Genomic DNA, 23,525 nt, shown 5'->3' with positions numbered 1-23,525 from the left:
GGTTTCATTTTCAATTGGGACAAGGGAGCTTTGGAAAGGTCATGTTGGCCTCTGTTCCTTCCAAGGATTCTTTAATAGCGGTAAAATGATACGCAAGAGATCTATGAAGTCTCTGCACATCATGAGAGAGAGGAGGATTCTGGAGGTAGCCAGGAACAGCCCATTTCTATGCCACGGGTATGCAGCTTTCCAGACAGAGACCTGTGTGTTCCTCGCCATGGAGTTTATGGCTGGAGGAACCTTGGAGTCTTATATGGACAGTGTTGGCTACATGACACAGAACACAGCCGCATTCTACTCTGCAGAGCTGGTCTGTGGCATCCAATTCCTCCATTCCCAGGGCATCCATTCATAGAGATCTGAAGCCGCAGAATGTCCTACTTGACCGTGAGGGCCATGTCAAGATCAGTGATTTTGGTCTTGCTGTAGAAGGTGTTTTTGGAAGCACAGTGAGAGGACATTGTGGAACACGTCTCTACATGGCCCCAGAAATATACTTAAAGAAGCAATATGGTGTTGCTGTCGACTGGTGGTCCTTCGGGGTTATTCTCTTCCGCATGCTTAATGGAACTTTTCCCTTCTTCACTGGCTACTGCAAGAAGGCAACCGTCCATTCTATTATCAATGGCAGGCCCAAATACACCAAGGCATTAAGCCAAGAAGCTGTGGATATACTGACTTGTCTGTTAAAGAAAGATCCTCAGCTTCGCCTCTGGATGACCGAATACATCAGGGAGCATCCGTTCTTTGACAGCATAAATTGGGAAGACATAGAGAGCCGGAGAATGCCGCCACCATACCAGAAGGCTGAAAGACCCAATCGCCGCTTCAAGAACATCCAACCCATACCACCAGTTTTGGAGATCACAGAGGACATTGCCTCTCCATCTAGTAAACAGAGCCTGTCTGACACCTCCTCTTTATTTAGTGATCAGAGCCCGGCCGGCGCGTCCTCTTCATCTAGTGACCAGAGCCTGTTCGGCTTCTCTTTTGTGACTCCAGACTGGATGTTTTGAAGATTTTGTCAGAGCGATTGTCAAGACTTTCCACATTTTTTGTCTCCAAGAAAGTCAAAAATAAAATTAACCCCCCCCCTAATTTTGGTTATAGTTTCCTTCCTGTTGTACAGTTACATGGTGCATATGACCTCACAATGCAGGCTCAGCCTGACATCATATGTTATGACCTTTCTTATGTGCAGATTGAAATGTCCCAAATACTGAATTTTAAAACTGAATTTTAAATATTCTTCTTGTATCCAGGAATTAATATTAAATCTTATGATATATGATTTTTAAAGGCTTCTTCTGGCAAAAGTTAACCAGATTTTTAAAATGAAATAAAAATTTAATCCTGGGACATATTTTCTTCAAACTATAAATGCAGTGTATTTGGTATGTGAAGTGATGGTATAATATATACTTTATTTCTCACATTTTGTCCTTGAAATTCAAACGCACTTCTTTTGGGCAGGGCCGGATGCTGAGGAATTTGGTGGCCTTTTTATGGAAATAAATAAAATAGACAGAATCTTAACTCCTCGGCATCTATGTGTACCGGATAAAGATGACACCGGTGCTCGGCAGATAATATAGGATAGAATTTTATGTGATGGGATTGGGAGTAATCAGTACACACAAAAAAGTCATCATCACAGGTCATAGCTGCAACCAGAGCACCACTTCCCAGCAGCTGGTGGTCCAACAAGAAAGCATGAAGATCTCTGAACATCACCTAGGTCTTCAACTACTGCCAACCAACCTGCATGTTGCTACGACTCAGAGGGCCATATATTAATGCTGATAAACATGTAGCTGTTACTAGACCAATGCTTCACAAGGAGGTAAAGGGTAGATTTTTTACTGTAGGGGTCCACAACTTCATCTAAGAGTTAGAAAGTTTACAACAACAGCACTGTGGCCTCCTAGTGCATGATGGATACTCTGCAGACCTGTATATAAAACCTTGTAGAGTAAAGATCTAGTTTGGTTACATCTGCGGTTATAACCAATGTGCATGATCTCTTTACGAATTAACCTACAATTAAAGAATAAAAACAAACAAAGAAATAGAAAGTTGGTAATTAAGATCCTCGGGTTAATATACTATATTCATTTTTTATAATGCAACTTTTTTAACATATTCACATTTTAGAATGGTCTGTATGGTAAAGACCTTAAATGCGCTGTCCCACTACACAAAAACATTAATTACACATTTAAGAAGCTTTGTTCGGTTTCTCACACAAGAACCGATCACTGTGCATGTGAAAACTACAGAGTCGTTACAGAATATATTTCAAATATGTCTTTCAAACAGTCTGGGATCTGATCCTTTTGTTTTAAGAGTGCCAAAAAAATGTATCAAGACATCGGTGTCCTAATGTGGTCAAGAACATTATTATCACTTATCTTCTGGAGGGTTTCTTTTTACCCAGATATCCAATATATCTGCTGGTATAAATATCCCTTACTTTCAATCCTAAAACACTGCCTACTGCATTACAGTCTTTTCCATTATGAAAGCTTTGCTGTAGCTCAGTGGCAGTTTTTAACCCCTTAATGACAAAGCCCGTACATGTACGGGCTCAAAATGCATTGTTTTCAATGGGTTTAGGGATCGCCCATTGTCCTTAAGGGGTTAAAACAAATGTATGTTACCTTTAACTGATTTGGAACACAATGAGAATAAACTGAACGAAAGGCGGTGAATATGTTTGTTATTGAATAGTTTTAATATGTAACAACCTAAAAACATTATGCAAAAACCAGCTACATTTATAGAAATTAACAATCCTGAAATAAATAAAACCGCAGAAGGGAGAAAACGCTACCCATGCTCTGTATCTGGGAAACCACCTGCAAGCACTCCTATTGTGACCTCATAGATCCCACAGTGAATTATGACATCATCCTGGAAGCATGCAGGTTGGTTGCACAGCATTCTATCTTCAGTGCAGTTGGGCGCTCGACACTTTCAGGCTGCTATTTCTTTAGTGAACTTGAAGTGTGGTTACCAACTACGTCAACAGCTACCAGAGAAGAAAAACTCACCAATCATTATGGCAGAGTGTTGTCTCTTCTCAGGACTAAGGTGGATTTTAAAGAAGTGCTGCCCCAGAAAACTACTCAAATATTTCAACAGGCTCAAAAAGACTTCCGATATCGTTCCAACACATAGCACAGGAGATGAAAACAGCGAGCTCTTGACAGACAGAACCTTTCTGCTGAAGCGAAAGAAAGAAGGTAGCAGTACAGAAAACAGAATGAGACTGAGGAAAAGGAGGAGATGTACTGCTAACCAGAGAGAGCAAAAACGCCTGTATATCAGGAAAAAGGAGACAACAAAGCGCAGAAGAACCAGCACAGGCAGCTATGAACATGAGCGGAAGAGGCATAGAAATAACGAGAGCCATGATCTGGGGCAGCAGGTGAAACCAACAGCAGATGCATACCTGGAGGAGTACAGGAGCAGGAGGATGAAGGTTCCCAGGAAAAGGCGCAGAAGTGAGGAGGACTGCAGCCTGACCGCAAAACGATTCAGGAACCTTCTCCCCATGTCGGTGTCCTGCTTAAGGTTTCATTTTCAATTGGGACAAGGGAGCTTTGGAAAGGTCATGTTGGCCTCTGTTCCTTCCAAGGATTCTTTAATAGCGGTAAAAATGATACGCAAGAGATCTATGAAGTCTCTGCACATCATGAGAGAGAGGAGGATTCTGGAGGTAGCCAGGAACAGCCCGTTTCTATGCCACGGGTATGCAGCTTTCCAGACAGAGACCTGTGTGTTCCTCGCCATGGAGTTTATGGCTGGAGGAACCTTGGAGTCTTATATGGACAGTGTTGGCTACATGACACAGAACACAGCCGCATTCTACTCTGCAGAGCTGGTCTGTGGCATCCAATTCCTCCATTCCCAGGGCATCATTCATAGAGATCTGAAGCCGCAGAATGTCCTACTTGACCGTGAGGGCCATGTCAAGATCAGTGATTTTGGTCTTGCTGTAGAAGGTGTTTTTGGAAGCACAGTGAGAGGACATTGTGGAACACGTCTCTACATGGCCCCAGAAATATACTTAAAGAAGCAATATGGTGTTGCTGTCGACTGGTGGTCCTTCGGGGTTATTCTCTTCCGCATGCTTAATGGAACTTTTCCCTTCTTCACTGGCTACTGCAAGAAGGCAACCGTCCATTCTATTATCAATGGCAGGCCCAAATACACCAAGGCATTAAGCCAAGAAGCTGTGGATATACTGACTTGTCTGTTAAAGAAAGATCCTCAGCTTCGCCTCTGGATGACCGAATACATCAGGGAGCATCCGTTCTTTGACAGCATAAATTGGGAAGACATAGAGAGCCGGAGAATGCCGCCACCATACCAGAAGGCTGAAAGACCCAATCGCCGCTTCAAGAACATCCAACCCATACCACCAGTTTTGGAGATCACAGAGGACATTGCCTCTCCATCTAGTAAACAGAGCCTGTCTGACACCTCCTCTTTATTTAGTGATCAGAGCCCGGCCGGCGCGTCCTCTTCATCTAGTGACCAGAGCCTGTTCGGCTTCTCTTTTGTGACTCCAGACTGGATGTTTTGAAGATTTTGTCAGAGCGATTGTCAAGACTTTCCACATTTTTTGTCTCCAAGAAAGTCAAAAATAAAATTAACCCCCCCCCCCTAATTTTGGTTATAGTTTCCTTCCTGTTGTACAGTTACATGGTGCATATGACCTCACAATGCAGGCTCAGCCTGACATCATATGTTATGACCTTTCTTATGTGCAGATTGAAATGTCCCAAATACTGAATTTTAAAACTGAATTTTAAATATTCTTCTTGTATCCAGGAATTAATATTAAATCTTATGATATATGATTTTTAAAGGTTTCTTCTGGCAAAAGTTAACCAGATTTTTAAAATGAAATTAAAATTTAATCCTGGGACATATTTTCTTCAAACTATAAATGCAGTGTATTTGGTATGTGAAGTGATGGTATAATATATACTTTATTTCTCACATTTTGTCCTTGAAATTCAAACGCACTTCTTTTGGGCAGGGCCGGATGCTGAGGAATTTGGTGGCCTTTTTATGGAAATAAATAAAATAGACAGAATCTTATGTGTACCGGATAAAGATGACACCGGTGCTCGGCAGATAATATAGGATAGAATTTTATGTGATGGGATTGGGAGTAATCAGTACACACAAAAAAGTCATCATCACAGGTCATAGCTGCAACCAGAGCACCACTTCCCAGCAGCTGGTGGTCCAACAAGAAAGCATGAAGATCTCTGAACATCACCTAGGTCTTCAACTACTGCCAACCAACCTGCATGTTGCTACGACTCAGAGGGCCATATATTAATGCTGATAAACATGTAGCTGTTACTAGACCAATGCTTCACAAGGAGGTAAAGGGTAGATTTTTTACTGTAGGGGTCCACAACTTCATCTAAGAGTTAGAAAGTTTACAACAACAGCACTGTGGCCTCCTAGTGCATGATGGATACTCTGCAGACCTGTATATAAAACCTTGTAGAGTAAAGATCTAGTTTGGTTACATCTGCGGTTATAACCAATGTGCATGATCTCTTTACGAATTAACCTACAATTAAAGAATAAAAACAAACAAAGAAATAGAAAGTTGGTAATTAAGATCCTCGGGTTAATATACTATATTCATTTTTTATAATGCAACTTTTTTAACATATTCACATTTTAGAATGGTCTGTATGGTAAAGACCTTAAATGCGCTGTCCCACTACACAAAAACATTAATTACACATTTAAGAAGCTTTGTTCGGTTTCTCACACAAGAACCGATCACTGTGCATGTGAAAACTACAGAGTCGTTACAGAATATATTTCAAATATGTCTTTCAAACAGTCTGGGATCTGATCCTTTTGTTTTAAGAGTGCCAAAAAAATGTATCAAGACATCGGTGTCCTAATGTGGTCAAGAACATTATTATCACTTATCTTCTGGAGGGTTTCTTTTTACCCAGATATCCAATATATCTGCTGGTATAAATATCCCTTACTTTCAATCCTAAAACACTGCCTACTGCATTACAGTCTTTTCCATTATGAAAGCTTTGCTGTAGCTCAGTGGCAGTTTTTAACCCCTTAATGACAAAGCCCGTACATGTACGGGCTCAAAATGCATTGTTTTCAATGGGTTTAGGGATCGCCCATTGTCCTTAAGGGGTTAAAACAAATGTATGTTACCTTTAACTGATTTGGAACACAATGAGAATAAACTGAACGACAGGCGGTGAATATGTTTGTTATTGAATAGTTTTAATATGTAACAACCTAAAAACATTATGCAAAAACCAGCTACATTTATAGAAATTAACAATCCTGAAATAAATAAAACCGCAGAAGGGAGAAAACGCTACCCATGCTCTGTATCTGGGAAACCACCTGCAAGCACTCCTATTGTGACCTCATAGATCCCACAGTGAATTATGACATCATCCTGGAAGCATGCAGGTTGGTTGCACAGCATTCTATCTTCAGTGCAGTTGGGCGCTCGACACTTTCAGGCTGCTATTTCTTTAGTGAACTTGAAGTGTGGTTACCAACTACGTCAACAGCTACCAGAGAAGAAAAACTCACCAATCATTATGGCAGAGTGTTGTCTCTTCTCAGGACTAAGGTGGATTTTAAAGAAGTGCTGCCCCAGAAAACTACTCAAATATTTCAACAGGCTCAAAAAGACTTCCGATATCGTTCCAACACATAGCACAGGAGATGAAAACAGCGAGCTCTTGACAGACAGAACCTTTCTGCTGAAGCGAAAGAAAGAAGGTAGCAGTACAGAAAACAGAATGAGACTGAGGAAAAGGAGGAGATGTACTGCTAACCAGAGAGAGCAAAAACGCCTGTATATCAGGAAAAAGGAGACAACAAAGCGCAGAAGAACCAGCACAGGCAGCTATGAACATGAGCGGAAGAGGCATAGAAATAACGAGAGCCATGATCTGGGGCAGCAGGTGAAACCAACAGCAGATGCATACCTGGAGGAGTACAGGAGCAGGAGGATGAAGGTTCCCAGGAAAAGGCGCAGAAGTGAGGAGGACTGCAGCCTGACCGCAAAACGATTCAGGAACCTTCTCCCCATGTCGGTGTCCTGCTTAAGGTTTCATTTTCAATTGGGACAAGGGAGCTTTGGAAAGGTCATGTTGGCCTCTGTTCCTTCCAAGGATTCTTTAATAGCGGTAAAAATGATACGCAAGAGATCTATGAAGTCTCTGCACATCATGAGAGAGAGGAGGATTCTGGAGGTAGCCAGGAACAGCCCGTTTCTATGCCACGGGTATGCAGCTTTCCAGACAGAGACCTGTGTGTTCCTCGCCATGGAGTTTATGGCTGGAGGAACCTTGGAGTCTTATATGGACAGTGTTGGCTACATGACACAGAACACAGCCGCATTCTACTCTGCAGAGCTGGTCTGTGGCATCCAATTCCTCCATTCCCAGGGCATCATTCATAGAGATCTGAAGCCGCAGAATGTCCTACTTGACCGTGAGGGCCATGTCAAGATCAGTGATTTTGGTCTTGCTGTAGAAGGTGTTTTTGGAAGCACAGTGAGAGGACATTGTGGAACACGTCTCTACATGGCCCCAGAAATATACTTAAAGAAGCAATATGGTGTTGCTGTCGACTGGTGGTCCTTCGGGGTTATTCTCTTCCGCATGCTTAATGGAACTTTTCCCTTCTTCACTGGCTACTGCAAGAAGGCAACCGTCCATTCTATTATCAATGGCAGGCCCAAATACACCAAGGCATTAAGCCAAGAAGCTGTGGATATACTGACTTGTCTGTTAAAGAAAGATCCTCAGCTTCGCCTCTGGATGACCGAATACATCAGGGAGCATCCGTTCTTTGACAGCATAAATTGGGAAGACATAGAGAGCCGGAGAATGCCGCCACCATACCAGAAGGCTGAAAGACCCAATCGCCGCTTCAAGAACATCCAACCCATACCACCAGTTTTGGAGATCACAGAGGACATTGCCTCTCCATCTAGTAAACAGAGCCTGTCTGACACCTCCTCTTTATTTAGTGATCAGAGCCCGGCCGGCGCGTCCTCTTCATCTAGTGACCAGAGCCTGTTCGGCTTCTCTTTTGTGACTCCAGACTGGATGTTTTGAAGATTTTGTCAGAGCGATTGTCAAGACTTTCCACATTTTTTGTCTCCAAGAAAGTCAAAAATAAAATTAACCCCCCCCCTAATTTTGGTTATAGTTTCCTTCCTGTTGTACAGTTACATGGTGCATATGACCTCACAATGCAGGCTCAGCCTGACATCATATGTTATGACCTTTCTTATGTGCAGATTGAAATGTCCCAAATACTGAATTTTAAAACTGAATTTTAAATATTCTTCTTGTATCCAGGAATTAATATTAAATCTTATGATATATGATTTTTAAAGGCTTCTTCTGGCAAAAGTTAACCAGATTTTTAAAATGAAATAAAAATTTAATCCTGGGACATATTTTCTTCAAACTATAAATGCAGTGTATTTGGTATGTGAAGTGATGGTATAATATATACTTTATTTCTCACATTTTGTCCTTGAAATTCAAACGCACTTCTTTTGGGCAGGGCCGGATGCTGAGGAATTTGGTGGCCTTTTTATGGAAATAAATAAAATAGACAGAATCTTAACTCCTCGGCATCTATGTGTACCGGATAAAGATGACACCGGTGCTCGGCAGATAATATAGGATAGAATTTTATGTGATGGGATTGGGAGTAATCAGTACACACAAAAAAGTCATCATCACAGGTCATAGCTGCAACCAGAGCACCACTTCCCAGCAGCTGGTGGTCCAACAAGAAAGCATGAAGATCTCTGAACATCACCTAGGTCTTCAACTACTGCCAACCAACCTGCATGTTGCTACGACTCAGAGGGCCATATATTAATGCTGATAAACATGTAGCTGTTACTAGACCAATGCTTCACAAGGAGGTAAAGGGTAGATTTTTTACTGTAGGGGTCCACAACTTCATCTAAGAGTTAGAAAGTTTACAACAACAGCACTGTGGCCTCCTAGTGCATGATGGATACTCTGCAGACCTGTATATAAAACCTTGTAGAGTAAAGATCTAGTTTGGTTACATCTGCGGTTATAACCAATGTGCATGATCTCTTTACGAATTAACCTACAATTAAAGAATAAAAACAAACAAAGAAATAGAAAGTTGGTAATTAAGATCCTCGGGTTAATATACTATATTCATTTTTTATAATGCAACTTTTTTAACATATTCACATTTTAGAATGGTCTGTATGGTAAAGACCTTAAATGCGCTGTCCCACTACACAAAAACATTAATTACACATTTAAGAAGCTTTGTTCGGTTTCTCACACAAGAACCGATCACTGTGCATGTGAAAACTACAGAGTCGTTACAGAATATATTTCAAATATGTCTTTCAAACAGTCTGGGATCTGATCCTTTTGTTTTAAGAGTGCCAAAAAAATGTATCAAGACATCGGTGTCCTAATGTGGTCAAGAACATTATTATCACTTATCTTCTGGAGGGTTTCTTTTTACCCAGATATCCAATATATCTGCTGGTATAAATATCCCTTACTTTCAATCCTAAAACACTGCCTACTGCATTACAGTCTTTTCCATTATGAAAGCTTTGCTGTAGCTCAGTGGCAGTTTTTAACCCCTTAATGACAAAGCCCGTACATGTACGGGCTCAAAATGCATTGTTTTCAATGGGTTTAGGGATCGCCCATTGTCCTTAAGGGGTTAAAACAAATGTATGTTACCTTTAACTGATTTGGAACACAATGAGAATAAACTGAACGAAAGGCGGTGAATATGTTTGTTATTGAATAGTTTTAATATGTAACAACCTAAAAACATTATGCAAAAACCAGCTACATTTATAGAAATTAACAATCCTGAAATAAATAAAACCGCAGAAGGGAGAAAACGCTACCCATGCTCTGTATCTGGGAAACCACCTGCAAGCACTCCTATTGTGACCTCATAGATCCCACAGTGAATTATGACATCATCCTGGAAGCATGCAGGTTGGTTGCACAGCATTCTATCTTCAGTGCAGTTGGGCGCTCGACACTTTCAGGCTGCTATTTCTTTAGTGAACTTGAAGTGTGGTTACCAACTACGTCAACAGCTACCAGAGAAGAAAAACTCACCAATCATTATGGCAGAGTGTTGTCTCTTCTCAGGACTAAGGTGGATTTTAAAGAAGTGCTGCCCCAGAAAACTACTCAAATATTTCAACAGGCTCAAAAAGACTTCCGATATCGTTCCAACACATAGCACAGGAGATGAAAACAGCGAGCTCTTGACAGACAGAACCTTTCTGCTGAAGCGAAAGAAAGAAGGTAGCAGTACAGAAAACAGAATGAGACTGAGGAAAAGGAGGAGATGTACTGCTAACCAGAGAGAGCAAAAACGCCTGTATATCAGGAAAAAGGAGACAACAAAGCGCAGAAGAACCAGCACAGGCAGCTATGAACATGAGCGGAAGAGGCATAGAAATAACGAGAGCCATGATCTGGGGCAGCAGGTGAAACCAACAGCAGATGCATACCTGGAGGAGTACAGGAGCAGGAGGATGAAGGTTCCCAGGAAAAGGCGCAGAAGTGAGGAGGACTGCAGCCTGACCGCAAAACGATTCAGGAACCTTCTCCCCATGTCGGTGTCCTGCTTAAGGTTTCATTTTCAATTGGGACAAGGGAGCTTTGGAAAGGTCATGTTGGCCTCTGTTCCTTCCAAGGATTCTTTAATAGCGGTAAAAATGATACGCAAGAGATCTATGAAGTCTCTGCACATCATGAGAGAGAGGAGGATTCTGGAGGTAGCCAGGAACAGCCCGTTTCTATGCCACGGGTATGCAGCTTTCCAGACAGAGACCTGTGTGTTCCTCGCCATGGAGTTTATGGCTGGAGGAACCTTGGAGTCTTATATGGACAGTGTTGGCTACATGACACAGAACACAGCCGCATTCTACTCTGCAGAGCTGGTCTGTGGCATCCAATTCCTCCATTCCCAGGGCATCATTCATAGAGATCTGAAGCCGCAGAATGTCCTACTTGACCGTGAGGGCCATGTCAAGATCAGTGATTTTGGTCTTGCTGTAGAAGGTGTTTTTGGAAGCACAGTGAGAGGACATTGTGGAACACGTCTCTACATGGCCCCAGAAATATACTTAAAGAAGCAATATGGTGTTGCTGTCGACTGGTGGTCCTTCGGGGTTATTCTCTTCCGCATGCTTAATGGAACTTTTCCCTTCTTCACTGGCTACTGCAAGAAGGCAACCGTCCATTCTATTATCAATGGCAGGCCCAAATACACCAAGGCATTAAGCCAAGAAGCTGTGGATATACTGACTTGTCTGTTAAAGAAAGATCCTCAGCTTCGCCTCTGGATGACCGAATACATCAGGGAGCATCCGTTCTTTGACAGCATAAATTGGGAAGACATAGAGAGCCGGAGAATGCCGCCACCATACCAGAAGGCTGAAAGACCCAATCGCCGCTTCAAGAACATCCAACCCATACCACCAGTTTTGGAGATCACAGAGGACATTGCCTCTCCATCTAGTAAACAGAGCCTGTCTGACACCTCCTCTTTATTTAGTGATCAGAGCCCGGCCGGCGCGTCCTCTTCATCTAGTGACCAGAGCCTGTTCGGCTTCTCTTTTGTGACTCCAGACTGGATGTTTTGAAGATTTTGTCAGAGCGATTGTCAAGACTTTCCACATTTTTTGTCTCCAAGAAAGTCAAAAATAAAATTAACCCCCCCCCCCTAATTTTGGTTATAGTTTCCTTCCTGTTGTACAGTTACATGGTGCATATGACCTCACAATGCAGGCTCAGCCTGACATCATATGTTATGACCTTTCTTATGTGCAGATTGAAATGTCCCAAATACTGAATTTTAAAACTGAATTTTAAATATTCTTCTTGTATCCAGGAATTAATATTAAATCTTATGATATATGATTTTTAAAGGTTTCTTCTGGCAAAAGTTAACCAGATTTTTAAAATGAAATTAAAATTTAATCCTGGGACATATTTTCTTCAAACTATAAATGCAGTGTATTTGGTATGTGAAGTGATGGTATAATATATACTTTATTTCTCACATTTTGTCCTTGAAATTCAAACGCACTTCTTTTGGGCAGGGCCGGATGCTGAGGAATTTGGTGGCCTTTTTATGGAAATAAATAAAATAGACAGAATCTTATGTGTACCGGATAAAGATGACACCGGTGCTCGGCAGATAATATAGGATAGAATTTTATGTGATGGGATTGGGAGTAATCAGTACACACAAAAAAGTCATCATCACAGGTCATAGCTGCAACCAGAGCACCACTTCCCAGCAGCTGGTGGTCCAACAAGAAAGCATGAAGATCTCTGAACATCACCTAGGTCTTCAACTACTGCCAACCAACCTGCATGTTGCTACGACTCAGAGGGCCATATATTAATGCTGATAAACATGTAGCTGTTACTAGACCAATGCTTCACAAGGAGGTAAAGGGTAGATTTTTTACTGTAGGGGTCCACAACTTCATCTAAGAGTTAGAAAGTTTACAACAACAGCACTGTGGCCTCCTAGTGCATGATGGATACTCTGCAGACCTGTATATAAAACCTTGTAGAGTAAAGATCTAGTTTGGTTACATCTGCGGTTATAACCAATGTGCATGATCTCTTTACGAATTAACCTACAATTAAAGAATAAAAACAAACAAAGAAATAGAAAGTTGGTAATTAAGATCCTCGGGTTAATATACTATATTCATTTTTTATAATGCAACTTTTTTAACATATTCACATTTTAGAATGGTCTGTATGGTAAAGACCTTAAATGCGCTGTCCCACTACACAAAAACATTAATTACACATTTAAGAAGCTTTGTTCGGTTTCTCACACAAGAACCGATCACTGTGCATGTGAAAACTACAGAGTCGTTACAGAATATATTTCAAATATGTCTTTCAAACAGTCTGGGATCTGATCCTTTTGTTTTAAGAGTGCCAAAAAAATGTATCAAGACATCGGTGTCCTAATGTGGTCAAGAACATTATTATCACTTATCTTCTGGAGGGTTTCTTTTTACCCAGATATCCAATATATCTGCTGGTATAAATATCCCTTACTTTCAATCCTAAAACACTGCCTACTGCATTACAGTCTTTTCCATTATGAAAGCTTTGCTGTAGCTCAGTGGCAGTTTTTAACCCCTTAATGACAAAGCCCGTACATGTACGGGCTCAAAATGCATTGTTTTCAATGGGTTTAGGGATCGCCCATTGTCCTTAAGGGGTTAAAACAAATGTATGTTACCTTTAACTGATTTGGAACACAATGAGAATAAACTGAACGACAGGCGGTGAATATGTTTGTTATTGAATAGTTTTAATATGTAACAACCTAAAAACATTATGCAAAAACCAGCTACATTTATAGAAATTAACAATCCTGAAATAAATAAAACCGCAGAAGGGAGAAAACGCTACCCATGCTCTGTATCTGGGAAACCACCTGCAAGCACTCCTATTGTGACCTCATAGATCCCACAGTGAATTATGACATCATCCTGGAAGCATGCAGGTTGGTTGCACAGCATTCTATCTTCAGTGCAGTTGGGCGCTCGACACTTTCAGGCTGCTATTTCTTTAGTGAACTTGAAGTGTGGTTACCAACTACGTCAACAGCTACCAGAGAAGAAAAACTCACCAATCATTATGGCAGAGTGTTGTCTCTTCTCAGGACTAAGGTGGATTTTAAAGAAGTGCTGCCCCAGAAAACTACTCAAATATTTCAACAGGCTCAAAAAGACTTCCGATATCGTTCCAACACATAGCACAGGAGATGAAAACAGCGAGCTCTTGACAGACAGAACCTTTCTGCTGAAGCGAAAGAAAGAAGGTAGCAGTACAGAAAACAGAATGAGACTGAGGAAAAGGAGGAGATGTACTGCTAACCAGAGAGAGCAAAAACGCCTGTATATCAGGAAAAAGGAGACAACAAAGCGCAGAAGAACCAGCACAGGCAGCTATGAACATGAGCGGAAGAGGCATAGAAATAACGAGAGCCATGATCTGGGGCAGCAGGTGAAACCAACAGCAGATGCATACCTGGAGGAGTACAGGAGCAGGAGGATGAAGGTTCCCAGGAAAAGGCGCAGAAGTGAGGAGGACTGCAGCCTGACCGCAAAACGATTCAGGAACCTTCTCCCCATGTCGGTGTCCTGCTTAAGGTTTCATTTTCAATTGGGACAAGGGAGCTTTGGAAAGGTCATGTTGGCCTCTGTTCCTTCCAAGGATTCTTTAATAGCGGTAAAAATGATACGCAAGAGATCTATGAAGTCTCTGCACATCATGAGAGAGAGGAGGATTCTGGAGGTAGCCAGGAACAGCCCGTTTCTATGCCACGGGTATGCAGCTTTCCAGACAGAGACCTGTGTGTTCCTCGCCATGGAGTTTATGGCTGGAGGAACCTTGGAGTCTTATATGGACAGTGTTGGCTACATGACACAGAACACAGCCGCATTCTACTCTGCAGAGCTGGTCTGTGGCATCCAATTCCTCCATTCCCAGGGCATCATTCATAGAGATCTGAAGCCGCAGAATGTCCTACTTGACCGTGAGGGCCATGTCAAGATCAGTGATTTTGGTCTTGCTGTAGAAGGTGTTTTTGGAAGCACAGTGAGAGGACATTGTGGAACACGTCTCTACATGGCCCCAGAAATATACTTAAAGAAGCAATATGGTGTTGCTGTCGACTGGTGGTCCTTCGGGGTTATTCTCTTCCGCATGCTTAATGGAACTTTTCCCTTCTTCACTGGCTACTGCAAGAAGGCAACCGTCCATTCTATTATCAATGGCAGGCCCAAATACACCAAGGCATTAAGCCAAGAAGCTGTGGATATACTGACTTGTCTGTTAAAGAAAGATCCTCAGCTTCGCCTCTGGATGACCGAATACATCAGGGAGCATCCGTTCTTTGACAGCATAAATTGGGAAGACATAGAGAGCCGGAGAATGCCGCCACCATACCAGAAGGCTGAAAGACCCAATCGCCGCTTCAAGAACATCCAACCCATACCACCAGTTTTGGAGATCACAGAGGACATTGCCTCTCCATCTAGTAAACAGAGCCTGTCTGACACCTCCTCTTTATTTAGTGATCAGAGCCCGGCCGGCGCGTCCTCTTCATCTAGTGACCAGAGCCTGTTCGGCTTCTCTTTTGTGACTCCAGACTGGATGTTTTGAAGATTTTGTCAGAGCGATTGTCAAGACTTTCCACATTTTTTGTCTCCAAGAAAGTCAAAAATAAAATTAACCCCCCCCCCTAATTTTGGTTATAGTTTCCTTCCTGTTGTACAGTTACATGGTGCATATGACCTCACAATGCAGGCTCAGCCTGACATCATATGTTATGACCTTTCTTATGTGCAGATTGAAATGTCCCAAATACTGAATTTTAAAACTGAATTTTAAATATTCTTCTTGTATCCAGGAATTAATATTAAATCTTATGATATATGATTTTTAAAGGCTTCTTCTGGCAAAAGTTAACCAGATTTTTAAAATGAAATTAAAATTTAATCCTGGGACATATTTTCTTCAAACTATAAATGCAGTGTATTTGGTATGTGAAGTGATGGTATAATATATACTTTATTTCTCACATTTTGTCCTTGAAATTCAAACGCACTTCTTTTGGGCAGGGCCGGATGCTGAGGAATTTGGTGGCCTTTTTATGGAAATAAATAAAATAGACAGAATCTTAACTCCTCGGCATCTATGTGTACCGGATAAAGATGACACCGGTGCTCGGCAGATAATATAGGATAGAATTTTATGTGATGGGATTGGGAGTAATCAGTACACACAAAAAAGTCATCATCACAGGTCATAGCTGCAACCAGAGCACCACTTCCCAGCAGCTGGTGGTCCAACAAGAAAGCATGAAGATCTCTGAACATCACCTAGGTCTTCAACTACTGCCAACCAACCTGCATGTTGCTACGACTCAGAGGGCCATATATTAATGCTGATAAACATGTAGCTGTTACTAGACCAATGCTTCACAAGGAGGTAAAGGGTAGATTTTTTACTGTAGGGGTCCACAACTTCATCTAAGAGTTAGAAAGTTTACAACAACAGCACTGTGGCCTCCTAGTGCATGATGGATACTCTGCAGACCTGTATATAAAACCTTGTAGAGTAAAGATCTAGTTTGGTTACATCTGCGGTTATAACCAATGTGCATGATCTCTTTACGAATTAACCTACAATTAAAGAATAAAAACAAACAAAGAAATAGAAAGTTGGTAATTAAGATCCTCGGGTTAATATACTATATTCATTTTTTATAATGCAACTTTTTTAACATATTCACATTTTAGAATGGTCTGTATGGTAAAGACCTTAAATGCGCTGTCCCACTACACAAAAACATTAATTACACATTTAAGAAGCTTTGTTCGGTTTCTCACACAAGAACCGATCACTGTGCATGTGAAAACTACAGAGTCGTTACAGAATATATTTCAAATATGTCTTTCAAACAGTCTGGGATCTGATCCTTTTGTTTTAAGAGTGCCAAAAAAATGTATCAAGACATCGGTGTCCTAATGTGGTCAAGAACATTATTATCACTTATCTTCTGGAGGGTTTCTTTTTACCCAGATATCCAATATATCTGCTGGTATAAATATCCCTTACTTTCAATCCTAAAACACTGCCTACTGCATTACAGTCTTTTCCATTATGAAAGCTTTGCTGTAGCTCAGTGGCAGTTTTTAACCCCTTAATGACAAAGCCCGTACATGTACGGGCTCAAAATGCATTGTTTTCAATGGGTTTAGGGATCGCCCATTGTCCTTAAGGGGTTAAAACAAATGTATGTTACCTTTAACTGATTTGGAACACAATGAGAATAAACTGAACGACAGGCGGTGAATATGTTTGTTATTGAATAGTTTTAATATGTAACAACCTAAAAACATTATGCAAAAACCAGCTACATTTATAGAAATTAACAATCCTGAAATAAATAAAACCGCAGAAGGGAGAAAACGCTACCCATGCTCTGTATCTGGGAAACCACCTGCAAGCACTCCTATTGTGACCTCATAGATCCCACAGTGAATTATGACATCATCCTGGAAGCATGCAGGTTGGTTGCACAGCATTCTATCTTCAGTGCAGTTGGGCGCTCGACACTTTCAGGCTGCTATTTCTTTAGTGAACTTGAAGTGTGGTTACCAACTACGTCAACAGCTACCAGAGAAGAAAAACTCACCAATCATTATGGCAGAGTGTTGTCTCTTCTCAGGACTAAGGTGGATTTTAAAGAAGTGCTGCCCCAGAAAACTACTCAAATATTTCAACAGGCTCAAAAAGACTTCCGATATCGTTCCAACACATAGCACAGGAGATGAAAACAGCGAGCTCTTGACAGACAGAACCTTTCTGCTGAAGCGAAAGAAAGAAGGTAGCAGTACAGAAAACAGAATGAGACTGAGGAAAAGGAGGAGATGTACTGCTAACCAGAGAGAGCAAAAACGCCTGTATATCAGGAAAAAGGAGACAACAAAGCGCAGAAGAACCAGCACAGGCAGCTATGAACATGAGCGGAAGAGGCATAGAAATAACGAGAGCCATGATCTGGGGCAGCAGGTGAAACCAACAGCAGATGCATACCTGGAGGAGTACAGGAGCAGGAGGATGAAGGTTCCCAGGAAAAGGCGCAGAAGTGAGGAGGACTGCAGCCTGACCGCAAAACGATTCAGGAACCTTCTCCCCATGTCGGTGTCCTGCTTAAGGTTTCATTTTCAATTGGGACAAGGGAGCTTTGGAAAGGTCATGTTGGCCTCTGTTCCTTCCAAGGATTCTTTAATAGCGGTAAAAATGATACGCAAGAGATCTATGAAGTCTCTGCACATCATGAGAGAGAGGAGGATTCTGGAGGTAGCCAGGAACAGCCCGTTTCTATGCCACGGGTATGCAGCTTTCCAGACAGAGACCTGTGTGTTCCTCGCCATGGAGTTTATGGCTGGAGGAACCTTGGAGTCTTATATGGACAGTGTTGGCTACATGACACAGAACACAGCCGCATTCTACTCTGCAGAGCTGGTCTGTGGCATCCAATTCCTCCATTCCCAGGGCATCATTCATAGAGATCTGAAGCCGCAGAATGTCCTACTTGACCGTGAGGGCCATGTCAAGATCAGTGATTTTGGTCTTGCTGTAGAAGGTGTTTTTGGAAGCACAGTGAGAGGACATTGTGGAACACGTCTCTACATGGCCCCAGAAATATACTTAAAGAAGCAATATGGTGTTGCTGTCGACTGGTGGTCCTTCGGGGTTATTCTCTTCCGCATGCTTAATGGAACTTTTCCCTTCTTCACTGGCTACTGCAAGAAGGCAACCGTCCATTCTATTATCAATGGCAGGCCCAAATACACCAAGGCATTAAGCCAAGAAGCTGTGGATATACTGACTTGTCTGTTAAAGAAAGATCCTCAGCTTCGCCTCTGGATGACCGAATACATCAGGGAGCATCCGTTCTTTGACAGCATAAATTGGGAAGACATAGAGAGCCGGAGAATGCCGCCACCATACCAGAAGGCTGAAAGACCCAATCGCCGCTTCAAGAACATCCAACCCATACCACCAGTTTTGGAGATCACAGAGGACATTGCCTCTCCATCTAGTAAACAGAGCCTGTCTGACACCTCCTCTTTATTTAGTGATCAGAGCCCGGCCGGCGCGTCCTCTTCATCTAGTGACCAGAGCCTGTTCGGCTTCTCTTTTGTGACTCCAGACTGGATGTTTTGAAGATTTTGTCAGAGCGATTGTCAAGACTTTCCACATTTTTTGTCTCCAAGAAAGTCAAAAATAAAATTAACCCCCCCCCCCTAATTTTGGTTATAGTTTCCTTCCTGTTGTACAGTTACATGGTGCATATGACCTCACAATGCAGGCTCAGCCTGACATCATATGTTATGACCTTTCTTATGTGCAGATTGAAATGTCCCAAATACTGAATTTTAAAACTGAATTTTAAATATTCTTCTTGTATCCAGGAACTAATATTAAATCTTATGATATATGATTTTTAAAGGTTTCTTCTGGCAAAAGTTAACCAGATTTTTAAAATGAAATTAAAATTTAATCCTGGGACATATTTTCTTCAAACTATAAATGCAGTGTATTTGGTATGTGAAGTGATGGTATAATATATACTTTATTTCTCACATTTTGTCCTTGAAATTCAAACGCACTTCTTTTGGGCAGGGCCGGATGCTGAGGAATTTGGTGGCCTTTTTATGGAAATAAATAAAATAGACAGAATCTTATGTGTACCGGATAAAGATGACACCGGTGCTCGGCAGATAATATAGGATAGAATTTTATGTGATGGGATTGGGAGTAATCAGTACACACAAAAAAGTCATCATCACAGGTCATAGCTGCAACCAGAGCACCACTTCCCAGCAGCTGGTGGTCCAACAAGAAAGCATGAAGATCTCTGAACATCACCTAGGTCTTCAACTACTGCCAACCAACCTGCATGTTGCTACGACTCAGAGGGCCATATATTAATGCTGATAAACATGTAGCTGTTACTAGACCAATGCTTCACAAGGAGGTAAAGGGTAGATTTTTTACTGTAGGGGTCCACAACTTCATCTAAGAGTTAGAAAGTTTACAACAACAGCACTGTGGCCTCCTAGTGCATGATGGATACTCTGCAGACCTGTATATAAAACCTTGTAGAGTAAAGATCTAGTTTGGTTACATCTGCGGTTATAACCAATGTGCATGATCTCTTTACGAATTAACCTACAATTAAAGAATAAAAACAAACAAAGAAATAGAAAGTTGGTAATTAAGATCCTCGGGTTAATATACTATATTCATTTTTTATAATGCAACTTTTTTAACATATTCACATTTTAGAATGGTCTGTATGGTAAAGACCTTAAATGCGCTGTCCCACTACACAAAAACATTAATTACACATTTAAGAAGCTTTGTTCGGTTTCTCACACAAGAACCGATCACTGTGCATGTGAAAACTACAGAGTCGTTACAGAATATATTTCAAATATGTCTTTCAAACAGTCTGGGATCTGATCCTTTTGTTTTAAGAGTGCCAAAAAAATGTATCAAGACATCGGTGTCCTAATGTGGTCAAGAACATTATTATCACTTATCTTCTGGAGGGTTTCTTTTTACCCAGATATCCAATATATCTGCTGGTATAAATATCCCTTACTTTCAATCCTAAAACACTGCCTACTGCATTACAGTCTTTTCCATTATGAAAGCTTTGCTGTAGCTCAGTGGCAGTTTTTAACCCCTTAATGACAAAGCCCGTACATGTACGGGCTCAAAATGCATTGTTTTCAATGGGTTTAGGGATCGCCCATTGTCCTTAAGGGGTTAAAACAAATGTATGTTACCTTTAACTGATTTGGAACACAATGAGAATAAACTGAACGACAGGCGGTGAATATGTTTGTTATTGAATAGTTTTAATATGTAACAACCTAAAAACATTATGCAAAAACCAGCTACATTTATAGAAATTAACAATCCTGAAATAAATAAAACCGCAGAAGGGAGAAAACGCTACCCATGCTCTGTATCTGGGAAACCACCTGCAAGCACTCCTATTGTGACCTCATAGATCCCACAGTGAATTATGACATCATCCTGGAAGCATGCAGGTTGGTTGCACAGCATTCTATCTTCAGTGCAGTTGGGCGCTCGACACTTTCAGGCTGCTATTTCTTTAGTGAACTTGAAGTGTGGTTACCAACTACGTCAACAGCTACCAGAGAAGAAAAACTCACCAATCATTATGGCAGAGTGTTGTCTCTTCTCAGGACTAAGGTGGATTTTAAAGAAGTGCTGCCCCAGAAAACTACTCAAATATTTCAACAGGCTCAAAAAGACTTCCGATATCGTTCCAACACATAGCACAGGAGATGAAAACAGCGAGCTCTTGACAGACAGAACCTTTCTGCTGAAGCGAAAGAAAGAAGGTAGCAGTACAGAAAACAGAATGAGACTGAGGAAAAGGAGGAGATGTACTGCTAACCAGAGAGAGCAAAAACGCCTGTATATCAGGAAAAAGGAGACAACAAAGCGCAGAAGAACCAGCACAGGCAGCTATGAACATGAGCGGAAGAGGCATAGAAATAACGAGAGCCATGATCTGGGGCAGCAGGTGAAACCAACAGCAGATGCATACCTGGAGGAGTACAGGAGCAGGAGGATGAAGGTTCCCAGGAAAAGGCGCAGAAGTGAGGAGGACTGCAGCCTGACCGCAAAACGATTCAGGAACCTTCTCCCCATGTCGGTGTCCTGCTTAAGGTTTCATTTTCAATTGGGACAAGGGAGCTTTGGAAAGGTCATGTTGGCCTCTGTTCCTTCCAAGGATTCTTTAATAGCGGTAAAAATGATACGCAAGAGATCTATGAAGTCTCTGCACATCATGAGAGAGAGGAGGATTCTGGAGGTAGCCAGGAACAGCCCGTTTCTATGCCACGGGTATGCAGCTTTCCAGACAGAGACCTGTGTGTTCCTCGCCATGGAGTTTATGGCTGGAGGAACCTTGGAGTCTTATATGGACAGTGTTGGCTACATGACACAGAACACAGCCGCATTCTACTCTGCAGAGCTGGTCTGTGGCATCCAATTCCTCCATTCCCAGGGCATCATTCATAGAGATCTGAAGCCGCAGAATGTCCTACTTGACCGTGAGGGCCATGTCAAGATCAGTGATTTTGGTCTTGCTGTAGAAGGTGTTTTTGGAAGCACAGTGAGAGGACATTGTGGAACACGTCTCTACATGGCCCCAGAAATATACTTAAAGAAGCAATATGGTGTTGCTGTCGACTGGTGGTCCTTCGGGGTTATTCTCTTCCGCATGCTTAATGGAACTTTTCCCTTCTTCACTGGCTACTGCAAGAAGGCAACCGTCCATTCTATTATCAATGGCAGGCCCAAATACACCAAGGCATTAAGCCAAGAAGCTGTGGATATACTGACTTGTCTGTTAAAGAAAGATCCTCAGCTTCGCCTCTGGATGACCGAATACATCAGGGAGCATCCGTTCTTTGACAGCATAAATTGGGAAGACATAGAGAGCCGGAGAATGCCGCCACCATACCAGAAGGCTGAAAGACCCAATCGCCGCTTCAAGAACATCCAACCCATACCACCAGTTTTGGAGATCACAGAGGACATTGCCTCTCCATCTAGTAAACAGAGCCTGTCTGACACCTCCTCTTTATTTAGTGATCAGAGCCCGGCCGGCGCGTCCTCTTCATCTAGTGACCAGAGCCTGTTCGGCTTCTCTTTTGTGACTCCAGACTGGATGTTTTGAAGATTTTGTCAGAGCGATTGTCAAGACTTTCCACATTTTTTGTCTCCAAGAAAGTCAAAAATAAAATTAACCCCCCCCCTAATTTTGGTTATAGTTTCCTTCCTGTTGTACAGTTACATGGTGCATATGACCTCACAATGCAGGCTCAGCCTGACATCATATGTTATGACCTTTCTTATGTGCAGATTGAAATGTCCCAAATACTGAATTTTAAAACTGAATTTTAAATATTCTTCTTGTATCCAGGAATTAATATTAAATCTTATGATATATGATTTTTAAAGGCTTCTTCTGGCAAAAGTTAACCAGATTTTTAAAATGAAATTAAAATTTAATCCTGGGACATATTTTCTTCAAACTATAAATGCAGTGTATTTGGTATGTGAAGTGATGGTATAATATATACTTTATTTCTCACATTTTGTCCTTGAAATTCAAACGCACTTCTTTTGGGCAGGGCCGGATGCTGAGGAATTTGGTGGCCTTTTTATGGAAATAAATAAAATAGACAGAATCTTAACTCCTCGGCATCTATGTGTACCGGATAAAGATGACACCGGTGCTCGGCAGATAATATAGGATAGAATTTTATGTGATGGGATTGGGAGTAATCAGTACACACAAAAAAGTCATCATCACAGGTCATAGCTGCAACCAGAGCACCACTTCCCAGCAGCTGGTGGTCCAACAAGAAAGCATGAAGATCTCTGAACATCACCTAGGTCTTCAACTACTGCCAACCAACCTGCATGTTGCTACGACTCAGAGGGCCATATATTAATGCTGATAAACATGTAGCTGTTACTAGACCAATGCTTCACAAGGAGGTAAAGGGTAGATTTTTTACTGTAGGGGTCCACAACTTCATCTAAGAGTTAGAAAGTTTACAACAACAGCACTGTGGCCTCCTAGTGCATGATGGATACTCTGCAGACCTGTATATAAAACCTTGTAGAGTAAAGATCTAGTTTGGTTACATCTGCGGTTATAACCAATGTGCATGATCTCTTTAAGAATTAACCTACAATTAAAGAATAAAAACAAACAAAGAAATAGAAAGTTGGTCATTAAGATCCTCGGGTTAATATACTATATTC

Source organism: Sceloporus occidentalis, unplaced genomic scaffold, assembly GCF_023333645.1.
Source record: "Sceloporus occidentalis isolate IW3139 unplaced genomic scaffold, rSceOcc1.0.p SCAF_85, whole genome shotgun sequence".
NCBI classification, from domain to species: domain Eukaryota; kingdom Metazoa; phylum Chordata; class Lepidosauria; order Squamata; family Phrynosomatidae; genus Sceloporus; species Sceloporus occidentalis.
This window is presented reverse-complemented; position numbering follows the sequence as displayed.